General features: G+C 41.3%; 1 long non-coding RNA gene across 2 annotated transcripts; it reads left to right on the top strand.

The window, feature by feature from the left end:
* Positions 1–992: 992 nt before the first annotated feature.
* LOC129359520 (uncharacterized) lies at positions 993–20,015 on the top strand. 2 transcript variants are annotated; one of them, XR_008605922.1, is made up of 3 exons: positions 993–1,071; positions 4,550–5,032; positions 19,356–20,015. It is a non-coding gene; the product is annotated as an uncharacterized LOC129359520 (long non-coding RNA). The 2 variants fall into 2 exon arrangements; XR_008605921.1 differs by lacking the exons at positions 993–1,071; positions 4,550–5,032 and adding an exon at positions 14,770–15,109.
* Positions 20,016–20,766: the final 751 nt, after the last annotated feature.

The following is a 20,766-nucleotide window of genomic DNA, read 5'->3' as shown; positions in this document are numbered from 1 at the left end:
ATTTCGCAATTTAGTCACTTTACAACTCCAAACGTCAATGTATTTTATTTTAATCTAACTTGACAGACCAACACAACACACATCTGAAGGCGCAGCCTCTAAATAAGACTCAGTACACCCTATTATTCCACTAATTAGCAAATAGTCCAACTGTAAGTAATTTAGGGTCCTTTCACACCAGCCGTTAGTCTGCTTGAAAATATGTCTAGTCTGTTAGCCTAGAAAGTCTGGTCCATTTGGAGAGGTGAGAATGCACAATCAAACTCTAGGTCTCAGTTTGATTGGATATATGAATGCCAAGCAGATCGGAGACCGCTCCAAAAGCAGGAAGCAGACTATAGCACAAGGCATTCTGGGTAAATACAACCAAAACAAACATGAGAAGGAGAAATGGCTCGCGGCGTTTTACCAGTGACAAAAAAGGGAGAAAAATAACTTGTTAAAATCTGACACTACTCTTTTTTTGTTTGCACTCCTTCAGAGGTTTTCATGTCATTTCCTTCAGTGGTTCTTGGTGCAGCACCACCACAGGTGAGGGAGGAAATAATCTTTCAAAGGCTTTGTTTTGTTTGGTGAATGAACCAAACCCTGCAGCGTGAAAGAGAACCACACCAGCTGCATTTTCTTTAAAATATTTTAGATCTAGGCCTACTCTATGGTAAAATATGCAAATAATTTGAAGTTATGTTCCACAGAAAAGTTCACAAATAGTTGGGGATCTTCCATATTTGACACTTAGAAAACAACAGGTCTTCCTTTGTTTGAATCTCATTCATCATCATTTGCTTTCTCACATGCTTTAAGCACATAATGACTAATGTAAAGTCAAACCTGTGTGCATGCTGTGAACCTCCTGAGGCAAATGAAGTCACTCTTAGTACCAGTTTGTTTAGAGTCTTGGCTTATTACAACACAAACTGCGCAATCTGGAAAGGTGACGCCTGGAAGGCATGATCCGTCATGAGACACGGTGGCAGCACTTCACACGGTGACCCGGCCACACCTCCAACACAAAGAAAACAAGTACAGTGGAGGAGACGCATTCTTTCCCACGATTACTGCTGCAGCAAGGTAAGACGAACCAGATTAGTTGCAGCACAAACAAATACCGTCGTACACACACACAGACACACACACACACACACACCTCAACCTTTCACTGCTGATGTTGAAACATCATATGTCCTCTAAAGTTACCAGGCTTTTGTTCCGATTTTATGCAGTCAGTTGCAAATGTAAATGTTCTAAGAGATAAAAACTTTCTTTTTTTTTTTCTGGACTTCAGCGAACATGACACGTCCACTGCTTCTTACAGCATGCTTTATGCTTTATCCTGATAATAACAGAAGCTCATGCCACATGGTGCAAGAAAATCATTCATGACTTGCACAAAATGGCAACTGTAAACTCAGTGTCGACCCACGCCCATCGTTGTCTCTCTTGCGGGACCGCAGCAGTATTGATACTTGACTCTTTATCTCGCTCTATTTAAGCCACAGATAGGGTTGCGCTCTCTCTTCCGGACCAGAAAAAGATCTCATTGTCCTCTTTGACGTGACGGGCCACATTATCTGCTCCAAAAAGGTCCAATTCACCCCTGCTTGCACAGACCCAGGCCTGTTTCTACAGAGACGCTTAATACAAGCAACATGTGACTCACACGGTGGCATGCTGAATACATTAGTGTGGAGTGTTACATTACGAAGGAAGGAAAAGGAGGTGTTTTTCCAAGGGAGGAAAATAGGCAAAGTCAACACAGACATCCAGTCACATGTGTTCAACAACAGAAAGAAAGATGGGAAAACTCAGGTACAACCTCTTTTTATAATTATATGCATATAAGGATGTTTTTACACTTGATAGGCCGGTTTACTCGATCAGATTGGAGTCCAAAAATGCAACATTTGTTACATTTTCACCTGCTTTTGCTTTCAAATGAACTAAACCAATTAAAAATCTGTTCCCCCCATCGCCAGTGGTGGGACGCCACCAAGAAACACTGAAGGAACCAACAACTTCTGAAGAAGTCATTGGGCGCAACTTCCTTCTTCACAAAAAATGAACAAAGTTGGAGTGGCATCAGATTTTAGCCAGATTTAGAAGGATTTCTCTTTTATTAATAAAAGGCACAGGCCATTTCTCCATCAAACGCACTTCTTTTGATTGTATTTACCCAGAATTCTGCACTGTCACATATTCAGGAAATATCACAGGTGTATTTGACAAAGCCGGTAGATCACTACAGAACCCAACGTTTGCTGCAACAACAGTTTTTCATATTATAAAGAAGAGATTTTAAAACATTAATAACATCAATCCAGTTCTTGTAAGGCCCACTGACATATTTGTGTCATGATGATGTCGGTACTTTGACATTGCTGATTTACTGCTGCATTTGGGATTATTGACGCATTCAGTTTTCCACTTGTGAAGGATATGTTTCTTGCAAAAGATTGAAATACTTTAAATTATTTGCAAGTCAGTCTCATAACCCTTCAAATGCTGATGGGCTGCAACACTTTCTTAACTAAGGTCATTGCTGCTGTCTTTCCTTCCTGGCATTGTGTTAGCGATGACCAGAAAACTCCTATAGTATAGAGATGGTCACATTATGATCAATTAATAACATACAGATGTGAATAATCACATCTTTAAGTCAACATTATGTGCCATAGAATTGAAAGGTGTTTTGTGTTGTAAAACTGAAATCCAGTGAGGTGTAAAAAGCAACAATTTGATCATTTAATTTGAAAATGAATGCATCCTTGAACTAAATAGTTGCTTTATTACCTTCAGAGTGGCTCATTGTTCTTTTTAGTGTCTGAAATACACATGAAGCCAGGTTAAACGTGATACCACAGCTTCACACACTCATGCTGTGACTGGATACAAAATGGCGGAGGCATTTTCTGCATCCTGGGAAGCTCTCTCTCTCTCTCTCTCTCTCTCTCTCTGTCGCTCTCTTTCCCTTTTTCTGTGCTGAAAGTGAAAGAAATAAATAAAGAAGTAAGCAAATGGTGTTTGAAAGCGTTCACCCAATGGGCATCAGCTGACTGTCTACAGCTGCTTTCGGCCTCTTGGAGTGGTCTCCATGGCAACAGCCTTTCCATATCTGGCCCGCTCGCCGCTCTCCATCATAACAACAAATCCCATTCATGCATCTCTGGAATGCGTCTGCCCCGTTTCTAGGAGGGAGAGCGCGGAGACCATTTGCTCGGCTGCTCCCAGGATGAATGCGGTTTCAGTCGCCGTTTTTACCGACAGAAAACACAAAGCGGAGCAAGTTTATTTGTGGAGCGCCATCCGTTACACGAGGCGATTCAAAGAGCTTTACAGGAAAATAAAGGAACTGAGAAGAAGCAGCTGACATTAAAAAGAAGAAGTGACGCATCAAAGACAGCACACATTTAAAAAGCTTGCAATTAGATAAGGTGATAAAATACTGGGAAAAAATAGGCCTTTCTTTGAAGGTTGCTGTAAACAGTAACGTTTACCCAAATGTTTCTGCTTATCCTTGTTTTACAGGTTTTATTCCAGAGCTGGAAAACGTAGAAACTAAATTTATAGTGACCCGAGAATGAAGCTTTGAGGAATCCCACAAGTGATTATTGCTTTTTCCCATCAGATAAGACCCAAAATAGATTGTCTAAAAATATATCCGTCCACTTTGTCAGTGTTTTATCCCTTAATCATCAATACATGCTAACCGACTGAGTCAGTTAGAAAAATAGAAATGTGTTTAAATAACATAAATTTCATGGTCACATACTACTTCTTGGTAATCTAAAATATTCATAGCTCATCACATGAACCATAATCTCCAAGTTAATTTTCTAAATGAAAATGTGTATTTAACCCACAGTTGTAATTTTGGCTTTTGTGCGGGCTTAAAAGCGATTTAGCACCAATCCTGCTGCATCTCAATCATTTGACACTAAGCTTTTCACTCATTAAGATGTAATTGCTGTTGTCAAGTAACTGGCACATCATTAGTCAAAAATTAATTACTTCTCTGTGCAAAGCAGCCTCTCAATAATAAGTCATTGTGTAAATAAAGACCGAAGGGGAGTCCTGAAGTGAGACCGGTAAAGGGCGAGGTGCGTATGCAGATCCACTGAAGGTGAAGTGACAAATTACAGCAGCTAATGAGACAAACTTGGAGTTCAGCGAAGTTCAAAGTTAGTTTGTCGGAGGACTGCGACATGCAATCATTTTTGTCCATGCAATTAATGTAACCTGCCCCACATCTCTGGGGAGGCTCCATTAAACTCCGCTGTTCACTTTTAGTGTAAACTCTGTGATTGCAGAATGAGACTGAGGTAAATATATGTCACTTCATGGAGTGATGCAGTCAGACTAGTGTTTAGGAGTTTATTCGTGGCGCGAGGAGCTTGGCAAACAAATCTGTCTGCTTCCACGAGGGATAGAAACAGGGAACGCCTGATACGTTCGTTCTAAAAGCATCTCTGGAAACTTTACTGGTAATATTGAATTACTCTAATCAATTACTTCATGCTATTGATCTTGTTTCCTTCTCTGGTCACTCCAGCAGTGAATGGATGTGCAGGGAGAACAGTGTGGTCTTTGTGTGAAGCACCCACCCGCCTCCGCCAGCCTCGACCTCCCTCCATCCGCCGCGGCTGGTAACCCAAGCTTCAAAGTCACGAGCTTCCCTCCTCCTCCCTCTACGCAGGTAACAAGACCAGCTGTCGCCATGGTTACGAGCCACCACCAGTCTCAAGATAGGGGGTGAGAGGACAGGGAGTGCTGTTGGAGGGGGAGGAAAGCCTCCCGATCACAAGGACAGCTCTATCATATCCAGCTAGAGCTGGGCGGCGAGGAGGCAATCTCTTTCTCCACGCGGCGTTCCTGCAACAAGATTTAGTCGTTTTGCTGCGATGCTCTTAAACACAATGCATTAGTGGAAAAGAAGGAGAAAAAGAAGAAGAAGAAGAAGAAGCGCCTGACTGCAGCTCAGAATAGAATGATTAACAGCCTGCAGCGAGGAGCAAAGACTCAGCCACCAGTTACTGTGAGTCAGCTATACATGTACACAGGCCATCTGGCTGCTAACTCACTGGTGATGATATCGGCCAAAAAGGGAAAATATGTGCTGGGCGTAAAGACATGATGATCATGCAGCATCAACCAGCAAATATTGGCTCATCCGTGTCGTTAATCTATCCAAAGGCTCTCAAAAAGTGAATTTGATTAGTAGAAACAATAATAATGGAAATGCAACAATTAACATGTGACTCTCAAAGAAACAGCTTCTTCGTTTTGGACCGTGTCAAGATCATGAATGTTCATGATCTTGACCGTGTCAAGATCATGAATGTCCAGAATGCATTAACAAGCTATTAAAATGTTAACAAATTAAATGCTATTGAACGTCTTTTCGCGTCGATCAGTCCCTCTAGGTTTTTGCAATTGTTTTGTTTTGTTTTTTTCCAGTCAAAATCATAGATTTTATGACACTAAGTTAAAATGTTTGAAAGGAATTTTCAAATATTTGTGCCTTTGTATGACGTTAAATGTGACCTTTTCTGCTACTAGTCCTATTAATCATGGCTATTAATCGCCTCTTGAGGCAGCAGTGAAGTACAAGTTAGAAATACTGCCACCTGAAGGTGGACTGAGCAGTCACTTAAAAAGCCATGGTGGGCTGGATTTTGGCCCCTGGGCCTTCAGTTTGGCACACATGCTTTTGAGCCAGTAATTTCAGCTACAGTAGCTCATCTGTTGGATCAGACCACATGGACCAGTTCCTTCTAGTTAACCAGTGAGCCCATGACTCTGTTAACCACATTTCTACAAAAGTGTCCCTGTTTTTCTTGTTCCAACATATCAACTTCAAAACCTAAATGTGAGCTAGCCACTGAAAATACGATGGATGAGAGTTCTTCAACTGTAAATGGTCGTAATGTTATGGTTGATGGTGTAATTCGGTTGTCGTTTAATGTTCCCTATGTGTCCGTGTTGTGATACATCAAGTCGTTTAAAAACCAGCTCCATGCGTGTCCAACATGAAATACAAATGAATCCCATTTACATGCACTCCTCTTTGCTACTGCGGCACATGAGAAGAATGCACATCCGTCTGTAGGGTGATCTATATTGAGAGAGCGACGTACGAGGAGGGGATGTGTGACTTCTGAGCTTTCCACAGACGTAACTGGAGCAGCTTCAATCCGTCAGCAACTAAGAAGACTCAGATAACATCTAAAACAAATAAACAAACAAACAAAAAAATTAATATTAAACAATTCTGAAAACCAGCCCTTGTGATAATTTATTCAGGCGCACAATTAGCACCGGTTAATTAGCATCGGTAACATTCTCGCATCAGTCCTCATCAGAACAATGCCCCCGCGTCTCTTTGAAATGCAAAACCCCTGGAAAATGCTTTGTCCTGAACATGAAAGACACTTAGACAGCAAAATAATAAATTCCCCACAATGCTTGGCTCATCAGTATCATCATTATTCTTGTGAACAGGGATCTCGGGCAGCCTCTTGCCGACGAGTATCAGCAATGAATCACTTCCATCCCTGGCCCACGCTTCCCCATGCATAAATTCTCATTTGTTCCTGCATTAGGGTCATTCTTCAGTAATTGTTTGTTTTACTTCTGATGATTGAATAACAACCTCACGGCACTGCCATGGTGTGTTCACCACATGTTACTATGGTTCATAGGATTATTTAATTAGATTTCCTGGGAAACAAGGTAGCCATCTGTATTGCTCAGCAACCTTACTAATATACACTCTAATGGTGGAGAGGCTTTTTTTTTTACTAGCTGATCCTAAATATAACCAAATGGGACAGTAGAGAAGATGTTTCAACATTGCACCGAGCTGCAAGCACAAAGCTGAATCCACATATTTAAATTTAGGCGTGTGTAGTGGGTGGACCAGAACAACGGCGAGGCTGAGTGTTTGTGTGCAGGGAGAAAGAGGAGTGCTGCGTCCATGTGAACTGAGGAGTGAATCATTACTAAGATAACACACAAGCTGTTAACTTTTTGCTGGAGATGGTCGGGGCAAAGAGAAAAAGCGGCGCGACAAGTGGCGTGTAATTACAACGGCTCGCTGCCTCGGTTCGGCCCAAAGGAGGCGGACGTTCTCAACAAACTGCAGCCGCAACATAGAAACGTCCTTGAGCTTGTCACTTGGGCTGCGAGTGCTCCTCTATCAGAAGCTTCCAGACTCTTGGTCCACACAATGACTGAGTGACTAATCGCTTTCGTGGACAGGGAGCCAGCAAAACCAACGGGGGACTGTGCCCTGCAAAAGTCTTCACACCACTTGAACTTTTTCCACATTTAGTCATGCTAAGTCCAAAAACTTTGAGGGATATATTTAGGATTTTATGAGACAGACAAACATAAAGGTGAACTTAAAGGAGAAGAAAGAGAGTTGTGTATTTGTATCCATGCTGCTGAGACAATACTTAAGTTCACTTTTGCCATAATCAACGCTGCAGTTGTTTTGGGAAATGTCGCTTCCAGCTTTCAACATCAAGAAACTAAAATATTACATGTCTTCTCTATAAAATGGCCCAATCTCTGAAAGTTCTTGAAGAGCATCAATGTTCAAGTATTGGCAGGATAGCTTCTTGTCTAGATTTAGACAAGAAGCTAGACAAGAAGCTTTCTGGGTATATCTATATACCCAGAAATATATATATTTCTGGGTATTTCTCTACCAGCTTTGCGCATCCAGAATCTATCTAAATGCTTTCTGGAGAACAGTTTAATGTCCAGATGAGTCAAAGATTGAGTTGTTGGCCATTAGGATAAGATCTAGTTGAAGGGCTAAAGGAGCTGGTTTTAAACAACTCTTTATTGTAAAGTATGTGGTTTCTGGCTGGCGCTGTGGCTCACACCATGATGAAACCTGGAGACCATTTCCACATTCTTGCCTTTCATCTCAACACAATATCCAGACGTGTTCCAGCAGAACAATGAAACCAAACATTTATCAGAAACTGGTTTTGTAATTCAAATTTGAGGACTATGCTTACACCAAGAAAACAAACAATTTGAGAGGAGTAATTTTGCTCTGAAAACTCATTTGGATAGAACTATGTCAGATTCTTGTTGATTCTTTGCAATGAGGTAAGGGAGTTTATTATTTCCTGACCACTCCCACATGGACTACTTCCCATTGGTCTATCATGTAAAATACTAAAAATTTGAAGGGACATGAATTCTTTTGCGAGTGGATAAAACCGCTCGTTCAACGTGATCTTCAGAAATGGCTGGTGGCAGAGGGATAGTGAGGTTCATGAGTGACAGAGAGACTCTCAGAGATGAAGACTTGGCAGGCAGGGTGGGGGAAGAGGAGTGGGACATGAAAGGGAGGACTGTTCGGTGTGCCAGCGGCATATCAGAACCCACCTGACTGCACAATAGGTGATATCTGCTCATGCGGGAGTTCACGTCCTCCCCCACTTTTCTCCCCTCTCTGATGGTGTCCAGGTGCTTCGATGTGAAACTGGCGAATAGTTCTGAGAAATGAGTCTGTGTGTGTGATAAATCATGCAGGATGAACACCATGCAATATTGATGGAGCTGCTTGCAAACTCTTCAATTATATAAGTTTGCCTGTGTGCGCAAATCTTATTGCGTCTGCAGTGGTGTGTTTACAGGTTCATGTGCATGTGTGGATGTCTCATGGCTCTGCACAGCTGGTGTTTTTAGAGAGCAAAAGAAGTCTGTCTCTCCCCTTTATCTGAAGCAGGAGATGACTGGAATATTAATGGACTACGCAGAGCAAAGCACAAGCTTTGCCTGGGCAGATTTTTTATTTTTTTTACTTTTTAGTCATCATGAAGCAAAGCACAAATAAGACCAACGCTGCTGCAAGCAATGTTCCAACTAGAAACATTCCAGTTCAACATCTGTCACAGTTTCTACTGCAAAAAAAACGTTTGCATGAGTAAATAATTGAGCCTCAAGGTAGATTGTGTTTACTTTTTCAGAAGCCTTATTTCATCCCATACCCATTCATCACATGCCGCCTACATGTCCTCCCGCTTCCTTGTCCTCACTGCTCCATCCTGCCACATGTTCTCCTGTATCAATCATCCTCACTCCCACACCGCACTCATCCCTGTGAACCCGCTCGGCACGGAAAAACCCAGGGACAGGGGCGAGATTAAACGAGCGGGGATGAAAGAGTAAAGCCTTCAAAAAGGAGAGACGTGGACAAGCCGGACAGATGACACTTCTGACACGGATAGCGGTCTAAGAATACAGCTGTGCTGACAGGGTTTCATTTGTAGCCTCCCATCAGGCAGCAGAGACTGATGCTGGCGACGACTGAACCCACAACATGCTGTCACAGCGTCATTTGTTCCTACTGTGTCATATTCTGCTGTTCACATTTATCCATTATGCATCCACTTTGTGATTTGTGCTCTTTTTGCACATGTGCTTTTTTTATTATTGGCATATTGATGCCAACAATTAAACTGACTGGAGCAGTCTTTCCCTCCAACGATATTTAGTCCTATGGCTGTGATTGCCATGGCAACCGTCTCCTCTTCCTGCTGCATCACTGCTTGCCAACAACAAAAGCTGAGAAAACAAAGAGAATGTGTCGAAAGGAAATTGGATTTGTGTTTGTAGAAAAACGTGCTGGGTTCGCTCGTCATCATCGTTGGCTCTACAGTGACTTGGAAAAGTATTCATATCTCTCCTGCTTTTTATCATATTGTATCATATTAAAGTCACTAACTTCTATGTCTTTGATTGGAAGCAGTAAAAACACAAAGGAGTTGATATTTGTTTTTGTTTTTGGTTATTTTAGAGAGAAATCTTAAATATGTGACGTACATTTTCCATCTTTTTTAATCTGATAACCCTGAATAAAACCAGTGGAAGAAGACTGGTATTGGTTTAGCATGGAATCATATTGGTTTTAGTTGTAATTTTGTCTTTTATTACTTACATATTTTATCTTTGCCACATATATTGATCTTGGTCTCATTTATGTTATTAATTGTAAAACAGATTCCACATAGAGAGAATTTATTTGCCAAAGTCCAGACCTAAATTTGTGAAAATTAGGAAAAAAGTATTACATATTTCTCAAAAGTATTTGACTTTCATTTTATTTTATTTTGTAAAAGTTGGAAACCATGTAAGTTTAGCAAATTAAATGACATATTAAAGGTGCAGGTGCTGTTGCATAATATTGAATGGTGAATCAGAAATAGCACTTTCAGTTAAAAGTATTTGAGTGCGTGGTTTTGGTGCAGAGCAGGCCAGCTTCAGGAATGCTTGCCTCGGCTTTGGTCTGTGCTGGACTTGGGCCAATGTCATTTCACAGAGCTAAGCCTTGTAAGATAAGATGGTGCGGGGGACATCAGACCCTGACCTGCTTAAATGAATGGGATGTCACTTCTGCTTAAAAGCACAAGGCTTGTCCTCTCTGCCAGTGAGGCTGCGTGATTCCCTCTGTAAGTGTGCAGAGTCTAAACAGAGAGGACACATCCAATCCCAAGAAATGGCTCTCGCAGTCTTCACCTCGCCTGCTGAAATGTAATAGGTTTCCCCCTCCTCGCTGGAACATGGAGTCAGAGCATGTGTTCAGTGATAGTATTTTTTATTAATCCAGCCTGGGAAATAGCACTGAAACAGTTGTACCTCCTCTTTGTGGAGCCTCAGGCAAATGATCGAACAGTCAGATTTGCTCCCATGGCTTGCATAAACAGAATAGTTTGAAAAATGAGAACTTAGTGCAGCAGATAGTTAAATATTTCAGCAAGATTTTTCACATCCGGATAGAAGAACCTAACTCAGCACAGATGTTCCCGGGGGGGTTGATGTTTGTTAGAAAAACAGGAGCGATGGAAAAATTAGACATGGTGGCCTTTTTTGGTCATCAAGGAAAATGTATTTTTTCCTTGATGACCAAAATGCAGACCAATATTATTGGTGTCAAATCATACACAACTGGACCCACAGAACCCACACTTCTTGATTTTCTTTTGTCACTGAAAACATTCTTTGCACTAAAACTACCAATTAGATAAATGTGTTTGATGTCAAATTATAGTCTACATAGTTTGACTCATAAATATTAAATGTATTTTCTTTATTTTTTGTGTTTTCTTTTTCTGGTGGACATTTTCCAAACTGGCTGCCGTGGATGTATTGGAGTAATGGATGCTTGCAGTCACTGCTGGTGGTGTGCAAAGCTAACTGAAAAGTTAGGTTCGCTAACCACTAATTTGCTTATCAATCTTATCCCCACTAAGCTGTTAGTGGAAGCTAATGCTACCCATTAAGACAACTTTCAGACAGATCATCTCTGACTGGTTTGAGACTTACAAACATCTGATTTTTCCATATATTATTACTTTAAAGTTGTATGAATAGGATGGGTATAGCATATGATTTGACATAAAGTTCATCCAAGTGATAAAAATCTGTAACATCTTATGGAAATTATTGGCTTAAAAGGCTCAAAGATGTTGGCCATATTGAAAAATTGCCATCGTCCTAATGAAAAATATGAAAAACATACAACATGGCAGGTGACATTGCAGATTTTTCTGCTTATATCCACTTTGAAGCATTTTAACAGTAACGTGCTCCACCACCTGGAGGAGGTTTTAATTAGTCATGTCGGTGGTGCCAGCCTGACCTTGGCCTGCTCACAGACCATCTACAGGTTACTCTGCTCAGACGAGGGTGAAAGATTGTTTATTTCAGACGTCGGGATTGGGGGTGTTGCCTTGGCAACGTTTTATGGCTCTGGCACTGGCGAGTTCAGAGGCGGAGCTTGGCGCCGTCCTGGGAGGCAGCAGGCACACAGGTGCCCTGGCCTAAGCAGCTGCCTCTCCGTCAGATAAAGAGCAGCTTGTTGTTTTCTCCCCTCTTCCCTCCAACGTACACGTCAGCCTCCCGCGCCCTTTTCACTTCACTGTCTCTACTCTCTTCTTTTCCCCCTTTTTTCTTCGTGGCCTTTGATCAGGGATTGGATATGCTGGTAGAATGACAGACGCAGGAAGTGCTGGAAGGGGCAGGAGGGGCAGAGGGGCCCCACGGGCCGTGGCTCTCCACAGCGCTCTCTGTTTACCGGGGCCTGCGTCACTGCAGGCCTGGCCCTGCTCTTTCAGAGCCTGGCTTTCAGCCTTCGCTTTCTAGATGGTCTATCTGTAAAACTAGTTGGGTCAAAGCAACCTACTGATCACAAGGTGGGTGAAAGGACTGCAGATTGAAGACCACCCTAGATACGACTCAGAGGACAATAACATAAATACGTGTCCAAATGTTGGATCAAGAACACCAATCTGAGTCACCTCTGAACTCTCCTGACTTCTAAAACAGCTTGTTTAATTTAGTCAAGTTAGATGTAGCCTATTTTTAAGTTCAGCTCAGTTTCAGTTCAGTTTCTTTACAGGTTAGTGCCAATTCAATGCACCTTACAAAAAAATAAAACATTAGTAAAGAAAATCTGTATCTAAGGAGACACATTAGATTGCAGTGAGCTGTTAACTTTGGCACAATTCAAGTTCTTTTATTTATGAATATCATCTCAAGGCACTTTAAAACAATTAATTTGAATTAAGTCATACGTACATCCAAAATGATCCAAGTTATCAAGCAATACTGTATGCTCAATTAATTATTCAAAGTAGTTTCAAAAGTTTCTCTATAAAGAAACCCAGCAGATTCGATTAAATCATTGACTTGCAGAGACAATTCAACATATTGACCAATGTTGCAGTGACAATAACTGATCCAATTACACAAGATCCAAATCGATTGGTGTTATAATACAAATTCGGTAGATCATATTTTGAAAATTGACTAAAGAGTTAATGAAGGAAGTCCAGTTGATTGCATTAAGTCACTGGTTTTGGAGAGGCTGAAAGCAAAATAAACAATTTTAAATAGGAGGAAACCTCCAGCATAATGTGGCTGAGTGTAAGTATTTTTCTCCTCTCAAATAAAACTTCAACTCCTCGGCTTGGAGCTGCGCCTTTCTGACTCAAGACCGTATTGGAAATAATCTTTTTAAAGTCCACAAGTAAACGTTAAAAATTAATATGTCTCAGATGAAGTGCAGAAAAAGCAGAATGCAAGACGATGCTACATATTACAACAAACAGGAAAGGAGGGCGCCGCATGGCTCAGAGGTAGAGCAGGCGCTCCACAGACTGCGGTCCTCAACGCCGTCGTCCTCGGATCGATTTCTAGCCCCGGGCCATTTGCTGCAAGTTTTTCTCTTCTCTCTCTGCTCTTCCTCTTATCCAGCTGCTGTTGCATGCAGAGGATGAGAGCCAAACAGGAAATACTTTATAGAATGTTTACAATTAGTTTTGTTGTACTGATCATATAGAGCACTGGAGAAATTTTTAAAAAAGGGCATGAACCCTTTCTGAGTGATAAAAATTGTGATGCTTCACATAATTTAAGACATTTGTTAAGATTACTTTACTGTCACAATAACTAAAACCTAGCAACATGCAGAGCACTTGTGTTTTTCCTTTTTAAAGGTGACCTATTATGCTTCCATAACCAGGACAGAACAATAGAAATCTTGCTCATTACATTTTTTGCACAAAATCCTTCTTAGATGATGAGATTTCACTTGGGTCACGCTAAGATCAGAATGAGTTGTTTTAGGGCCTGTTGTCACTTTAAATTCAAACACGCCACATAAACTCAACATTTCCACTCGTATATAAAAATAGATGCAAACAGATGCGTAATCATACAAACGTACTTGTTTGAAAAGCACAAGTGGAACCTCCTGCACAACCAACAAGAATGCAGCCAGTGGTTTCTGGATGGCAAGTCAACAACAAAACACCTGTCTTTTCCAGCAGCCATTGTAAAGCACATACAGAAGTAAAACCATCTGACTAAACGTGCTGGAGCTCAGCTTGAGTTGCTCGGTGACAGTTCCAGCTCTGCTGGGGTTGATGGGTAACAGGCTGGGCTTCAATGGGGTTGTTAGGTGAAGGGCAGTGTCTTCACCTAACAACCCCAGCAGAAATGGGTAGCTTTCCGGACACCAAAAAACATTAACCTACTTAAGCATCTGGGCTGTTTTTAGAACCGACATGAAAGTACAAACATGTACAAAATGTAAATTTTGCATAATTCATCCACTTTAAGTTAACATTTCCTCCTTGTTTGCTGCATCCAAGCTTGTTTTCCTACATTTGGGTCGTCCACCTTTACCTTCCTCCTCACCAACTTATACAGAGCTGGAAAGTTTCCAACAGCAGGGTGGCCGACCAACACCACCCCTCTGAGCAGCACCTGAGTGGCCTGAGTGCCGCCCTGCCCTCCTCCCACTGTTTACCATCCGGCTTATCCTGTTTATTTGACTCGATTACAAAACAGACTCTGTGAGTGATTTGTTTAAAGTGGCCCGTGTTCCCGTTTATTCCACGAATCTAAATGTATTTGGTCTCTGAGGCCAGCATGATGACATGTCAGTGCAAGGCTAACACGGTACAGCTCTTATAGTCACAACTCTACACAAACTGCAGCCTTGACAGTTTGCACAAGCCGGCCTCACATGTGTGCAGACTGATTGGAGATAACGACACTGCGTAATCAAGAGGAAAGACTTGAATTAATGAGTGACTCACAGGACGTTGGTGCATTTCTTCACTGTTTAACCAACACGTATGCAGACCTTGCAGATTGTGGAATATTTGTTTTACTTCCCTTCCTCTGAGAGAGGATAAAGTTCACATTATTCCCCACCCCCCTTAAACCGCTCCAAATATTTTTGGAGCTCCTTCAAAATAAGCATGGAGCACTGGAAAAATTCAAGGCAGCTGTTTTATGCTTTCAAGGCTTATCTTCCCTTGTAAAGGCATCTCTGAGCTTCCAGCAAACACAGCAACCAGCTGTGGCCAAGCGGAGGAAAAAAGCAGCAGATTGAAAATCAGGGAAATATTTATTCTGTCCCCCCAATAAAAGCTTCTCCTCACCCAGTTGGGTGAGCAGAGAGAACTGTATTTTCCACACACTAACTGTGCAGTAATTCGCCTGGCAGCCATGAGCTGGTGTGTTTCTGAGAGTCCTCTTGCCGCTGAAGGATTACAAGCTGCTCAAAGCCTCTGAGAAGGTATGTGGGTTTGGATGGGCGATGTTTTTCCACAGTGGTATTGGAGTTAATTCTGTGCTTTGGCTCCGAGCTGCAGCTGGGAAACAACTTCTCCGTGCCAGAAGCTGTTTATTATTGCGGAGAGCTTTTACCCAAAATGGCCATTCAGCTACTGTGGTGTCCGTGTTGTTCTGACCTCGTTGCGTAGAAACCAAGAGATTGGCCAAGTTGAGGATAAGCACGAGCAAAAAGCTAACATGTGCGCCCACACATGCACACCTTGTTTAGATAGTGTGCAAACACAAAGCCTGTCACATGTTTGGGGAAAGCTGTTATTTCAACACTGATGCAGCACTTTTGTGGTGAAGTCATACATTATTGCCCTACAAAAGTTTTCATACCCCATTAATTTTGTCACATTATCTCACATTACAACCTCTCTGGAAAAATACAAAGTTTGTATTTATATTTACATAACCCTCCTCTGAGTTGAAGGCATCTTAATCTATATTTCACTTCAATAGAGTTTGCAAGTCTCTTTCAGTTTTGAAGGTCTAGAGCCAGACATTTGTCTTAGACTGTAAAAACCATCTAATTATCTTGACAAGACAGAACTGGAATAAAATAAAAGATGATGCCGATAAAAGATCAAGAGCAGGAAAAGCCGTCTAACAATGCAGTTAAATTTCACTGGTGACCCTGAGGCATAATCACTACCTGGGAAGTAAAGTCAAGAAAACATTTAAATGTAACCATGTTTGACAAAATGAAGTAGGCTACAAGACTTCAAAAAACAACACTTCCTGCCTCAGGCATAAAGTTGGACATAGTATACAAAGTTCACTTTTCATACCTTTTTGTTCTTCCATTTCAGTCTTGCTTCTAAACAATTAGTTTAAAAAAAACACTCCACTGCTGTTTGTCAATAAGTTTATGTTTTAAGTCTCTGGAAAATAAGCCGTTTCAAAAACCTGAAGGAGAAATTGTCCTTTTGCTCAAGAACATTATGTGAGAGTAAAAGGATTGTGGCCTAGTCAAAGTGTGAACTTAAACCTGATTAAGATGCGGCATTAAATAGGCTGTTCATGCTGCAGAATCCTCCAGCTGAATTTAAACAACATGGCACAGTGTAGGCCTAAATTCCTTTACAGGGATGATAAAGACTTAGTGCCAGTTATCATAAAACTTTAATGAAGTTGATTTTAATAATTTTGTTTTCCTTAATAGATTAAATTATCATTTATTATGTTAACTGAGGTTTTCTTTGCCTTTAACTGCGACATAAATTATTTTTACTATTTAAGTGAAAATCTGAAGAAAGGTGATTAACTATGCAACACTTTTAAATTTTTTTTTTACTTGAAAAAAGTAGCAAAGAAAGTTCAATTTTCCTTCAGTTTTACAATTATGCACTACTTTCGGGGATCATCTATCACAAAATCTACTTAAAATGCATTTACGTTGCATAAAGGGCAAATGTGAAAACCTTCAATGGGTAATAATTAATTTTGCAAGACACAAAATTGTCTCCATCCTATTTGGAATTGCTGCTTTATTTTATGCCAAACCTTTTAATGTATCATTCTTTGGCAGCACACTTCAAAAGGACAAACAGCATCCTGCCATAGCAGCAAATCCTCATCAAAACAATGAAAGAGCCCAGGGAAAATTAGAAGGCATGCACACAATAATGGAGCAGCGAGTAAGGGATGGGTTAACAGTGCACTCAGAGCTTTCATTTCCTCTTCTGTTCCATCTGAGCAAACAAGGCGGGTGACCTAACAGAGCAACGACGGGCGGGGCGGGCTGGCTGGGGTGCCGTGACTGGAATATAACCAAACAGAGAGGCAGGAAGGGGAAGGGAAAGGACAAGCCGACCACGTGACGGTGAAAAGCCTGCAGGCTGCTGTGCTGGGAAAGGCAGACAGATAGAAAAGAGAGAGAGAGAGAGAGAGAGAGAGAGAGAGAGAGAGAGCCATATTGATGCTGCCGTTTCACCGCAACAGTTCTGGGAAATGGCCGTCGTCTTGTACTGTAGCTACTGTTTACATGGAACTGATTCAGCTGGCTTATCGCATTCATCACCAGATATCCCTCGCCTCATTGAAACCTATTAGTCTCTCCCCCATTTTTTGTTGTATTTCTCCTTTTTTTTTTTTGTTTTTAATGCTATCAGACCCAACTTTCGGTTTCATGAGTGAAATTATGATATGCAGATAAATGCGAACCGCGAACGCATAAACATGGAGCCACTTACAGAGATCGGGGGAGGAAAAGCGGTGATGTTCAGGGATAGAAACAGGGAGGGGAGGGGGTTGTGGGTTGGAGTCTGGACCAGAAACACTGGAGACATGAGTCATAGCGTGCAGTCTCCCAGGGGGCATGTTGGTGCAGTCTATAAAAGGAAATAGAAAAGCAGCGGCTTCCCTCGCCCACCCAGGACTAGGTTATGCCTTATTAAAATCTGATAGCTTATGACAACAGCTGCTTTGTTTAGCCCAAGCCTGAGTATAACCCCCACCACCCATTTTTTTTCTCCCTTCACTGCAATGGAGAAGTGAATGTAAATGAAAAAAAAGAAGAAGAAGAAGTAAGCTGCTTAGAGTCGTAGGAGTTATCCAGGGATGGGAACGTGCAGCCGAAAGCAGGTCAAAAGTATCTGGAAGTGGAAACGCTTCGTGGGAGCTTCTGCCTTTATTTTCGTCTCACTAAAGGCATCCCACAGCTGTTAAAACAAGTTGATGAGTGACATGAACTAGTTAACTTGGCTCCTTAGTTTCCCCTTGGCTGCCCTGCTGTGGAGCTGGCCTAGATTAAACATTGTCGGATATCTGGGACAACCGTCAAAAAAAAGAAGCCAAAAAAAAAAAAAAAAAAAAGCTCTGCTGTCTGGTGAAAGTGACCAAACGACAAGCTCTACCTCCCGTACATACACTAAGTCTTAAAATTAACTAAACTCATTTATGCAGGAGCTATTTATGGCCTCAATGTCAAGAGATTTTCTTAATGGTTTACTGCAGAAACAGAGTGTGAGCTCATAAATGTGTAAAGAATAAACCAGGCTACACTCTTCCTGTCTGCTTTTCCAGCTCATAATTGGTTGATTATTTGTAGTTTTATGTCTCAGTCCCTCTTCAGTGACACATGATCTTCAAACCAGAATATAACACTCAGCTGTAAACAGCATTAACTTGTTTTCATCTAAAGCGCCTGGCAAATGTTTTCAGTGTTTATGTGATACACAAACACAAAGTAGTGCATATTTGTGAGGTGGAAAAAAACAAAAGAATTTACAAAATTGTTAAATAAAAATCCACCGTGTGTTGTTGATTTGTATTTGTATTCTGATGTCTTAGTTTTGTCTCATTTCAAATATACTAAGAGATTTGGACCAAAAGTACTTGGAAAGATCTTTTGTTTTTTTTTTAAGCTTTGTTCGTTGTTTTATGCTCTTGAACAAACCTCTGAGGCCTTCACAGAACAGATGGATTTACACTGAGATTTGATCACATGCAGATGGACTTTTAAAGGCAGCTGATTTGACTGGATTGCATTTATGGGTCAGCGTACAGGAGACTGAATACAAATACATAGTACTCTTTTCAGAATTGTTTTTAAATGTTGAAATACTTCATATTTATGCACTACTTTGTGTCAGCTGAAATCCTCAAATGAACATAGTGAGGTAGGAGGTTGTAACGTGGCAAGCACGTGCACACACACACACACACTCATACCTAAAGGCAATCTAGAGGAAACAGTAACACAGGGTCATGTTTTTAGACTGTGGGAGGAAGCTGGGCTACCTGGAGAAAATCCACACATGCGCAGGGAGAACAAGCAAACTGCACGCAAAAAGACCCTAGGCTAGGATTCAAACTTTTTGCTGTACTCCTGTGCTTTCCTTCTACTTATTTCTTGTCTCATTAGTTGCATGAGGAAAAAAAAAAAGAAAAATGTTTATTACATTTTTTTTTAAGCTTTCTGCATCAAAATGTAGTTTTTGGCCAGCTGCCAGAGCTGTGCCAGTTAAGTACAAGTAGGCTTAGCATAACAGCCTCATCTGCTAACATCTGCAGAAACGGTTTAATCCAGTTTGCCTGGTTTGGTCTATGTAAACTCATATGACCTGAAGGATTTGTTAAAATATATGGCGCGACTGAAAGGAAAAGCCCACAGGGAAATGGATGTTCATGATGACAAAAGTAACTGCTACTCTGTTTTTTTTGCATTTACACGGCTTTCCTTTGTGTCTGCCACATAAAAGGTGACTGGCAGAGCTCCATGGTTGCCGGGGAGGGAGAGCCAGCGCCACCACAACACCTGCTCCATCTCCTTTCCCTCCTACCTCTGAGAATAATCTGCCCACCTGCTTCCATGGTGAAACAGACACACCCTGCCCGCGGTTCCTCCCTCCTAGCCTGCAGCTAAAGTGGAGCTAGTCTGCACAGGAGCACAGATGCAGGCAGAGCTCCAGCATGCCTGGCCACCATATCCTGGGAGGGAGGGATCAACAGAGCTGTGGGTCTTTTGTGTAACTGCCACCACTAAAAAAACGCGCCCCGCAAGGTTGTGTTTGCTCTCCTTTTTCCCCCTACCTGTCGTCAGTGTGTCCTTTTCATCTGTAGGGTGCAGCCCAGAGACCATTCCTCGAGGCAGCCAAGACATTATCTCAGTGGAGAGAAGGAGGTAAAAACGACAGAGCTGAACCTTTTCGAGATTGGAGCATGGTGTACAAAAAGGGGGTTCAGCCGAGGAGCTCTGGCTACTCGCTGAAGAACAGCCCCGTACTTGTTGTTGTGATTGTTGTTTTAATGATTATCTTGTGTATTTATCTGGAGATGATGATGACATTCCCTTGGTGACTGTTATTAAAATGCTCTGTGCTGTGGCTGATCTGATATTATGAATAAATGAGTAAGATTTAGTGTCTGTGTGTCATTTCATCCTATTTTATTTTACAGTATTAAAAAGGAAAACATCTGTATTCCACACACACACACACACACACATCTTTGCAGTATAAATGGATATATGGCATGGAGGCCCTCAGTGGATATTAAAAGGTCTCTGACAAAATAAATACATGAATGACAAATATTTTTGGTTGTTTTATTATATTATGAGACAAAAATATGAAATGTAGAGGATGTAGAACACATTTTCTGGAAATAGTTCTTTATAACAAACAAGGGATTAGGATTTTATCAACATAGATTTATAGATAAATTAGCATATTGAAGGCTAACTTATAGTTAATTTAAGATGTTTCAAGCCCTTCTTTTACACACAAGAATTTGAGACTTTTTAAGGACACGTGCATTTGCATTCTCCCCTCTTTACCCGGACACACCTGAAGAAACTCCAGAAGTCTTTACATAGCTAATTAATGCGTGTAATTTAATCTCAGGAGAAATCCAGCAGCTCTGTGAAATCCTTAATGGTTTCAAGAAGAGCATCAAAAAATAAACACGGCAGACCAGTCAGGGAGAACATATTGGAGAAGTTTAAACCAAGGTCACATTGCAAAAAAAATATCCCAGGCCTTCATCATATCACACAACACTGTTGAAACCTTCATGTGAAAATGGAAAGAGTGAACTTAACAAGATATTGGCAGCCCACCTAAACTGACAGGCTGGATAAGGAGAGCATTAATCAGATTCAGAGGAACTGCA

Source organism: Poeciliopsis prolifica, unplaced genomic scaffold (genome assembly GCF_027474105.1).
Source record: "Poeciliopsis prolifica strain line A6 unplaced genomic scaffold, Auburn_PproV2 SCAFFOLD005, whole genome shotgun sequence".
In the NCBI taxonomy this organism is placed as follows: Eukaryota; Metazoa; Chordata; class Actinopteri; order Cyprinodontiformes; family Poeciliidae; genus Poeciliopsis; species Poeciliopsis prolifica.
This window is presented reverse-complemented; position numbering and strand designations above follow the sequence as displayed.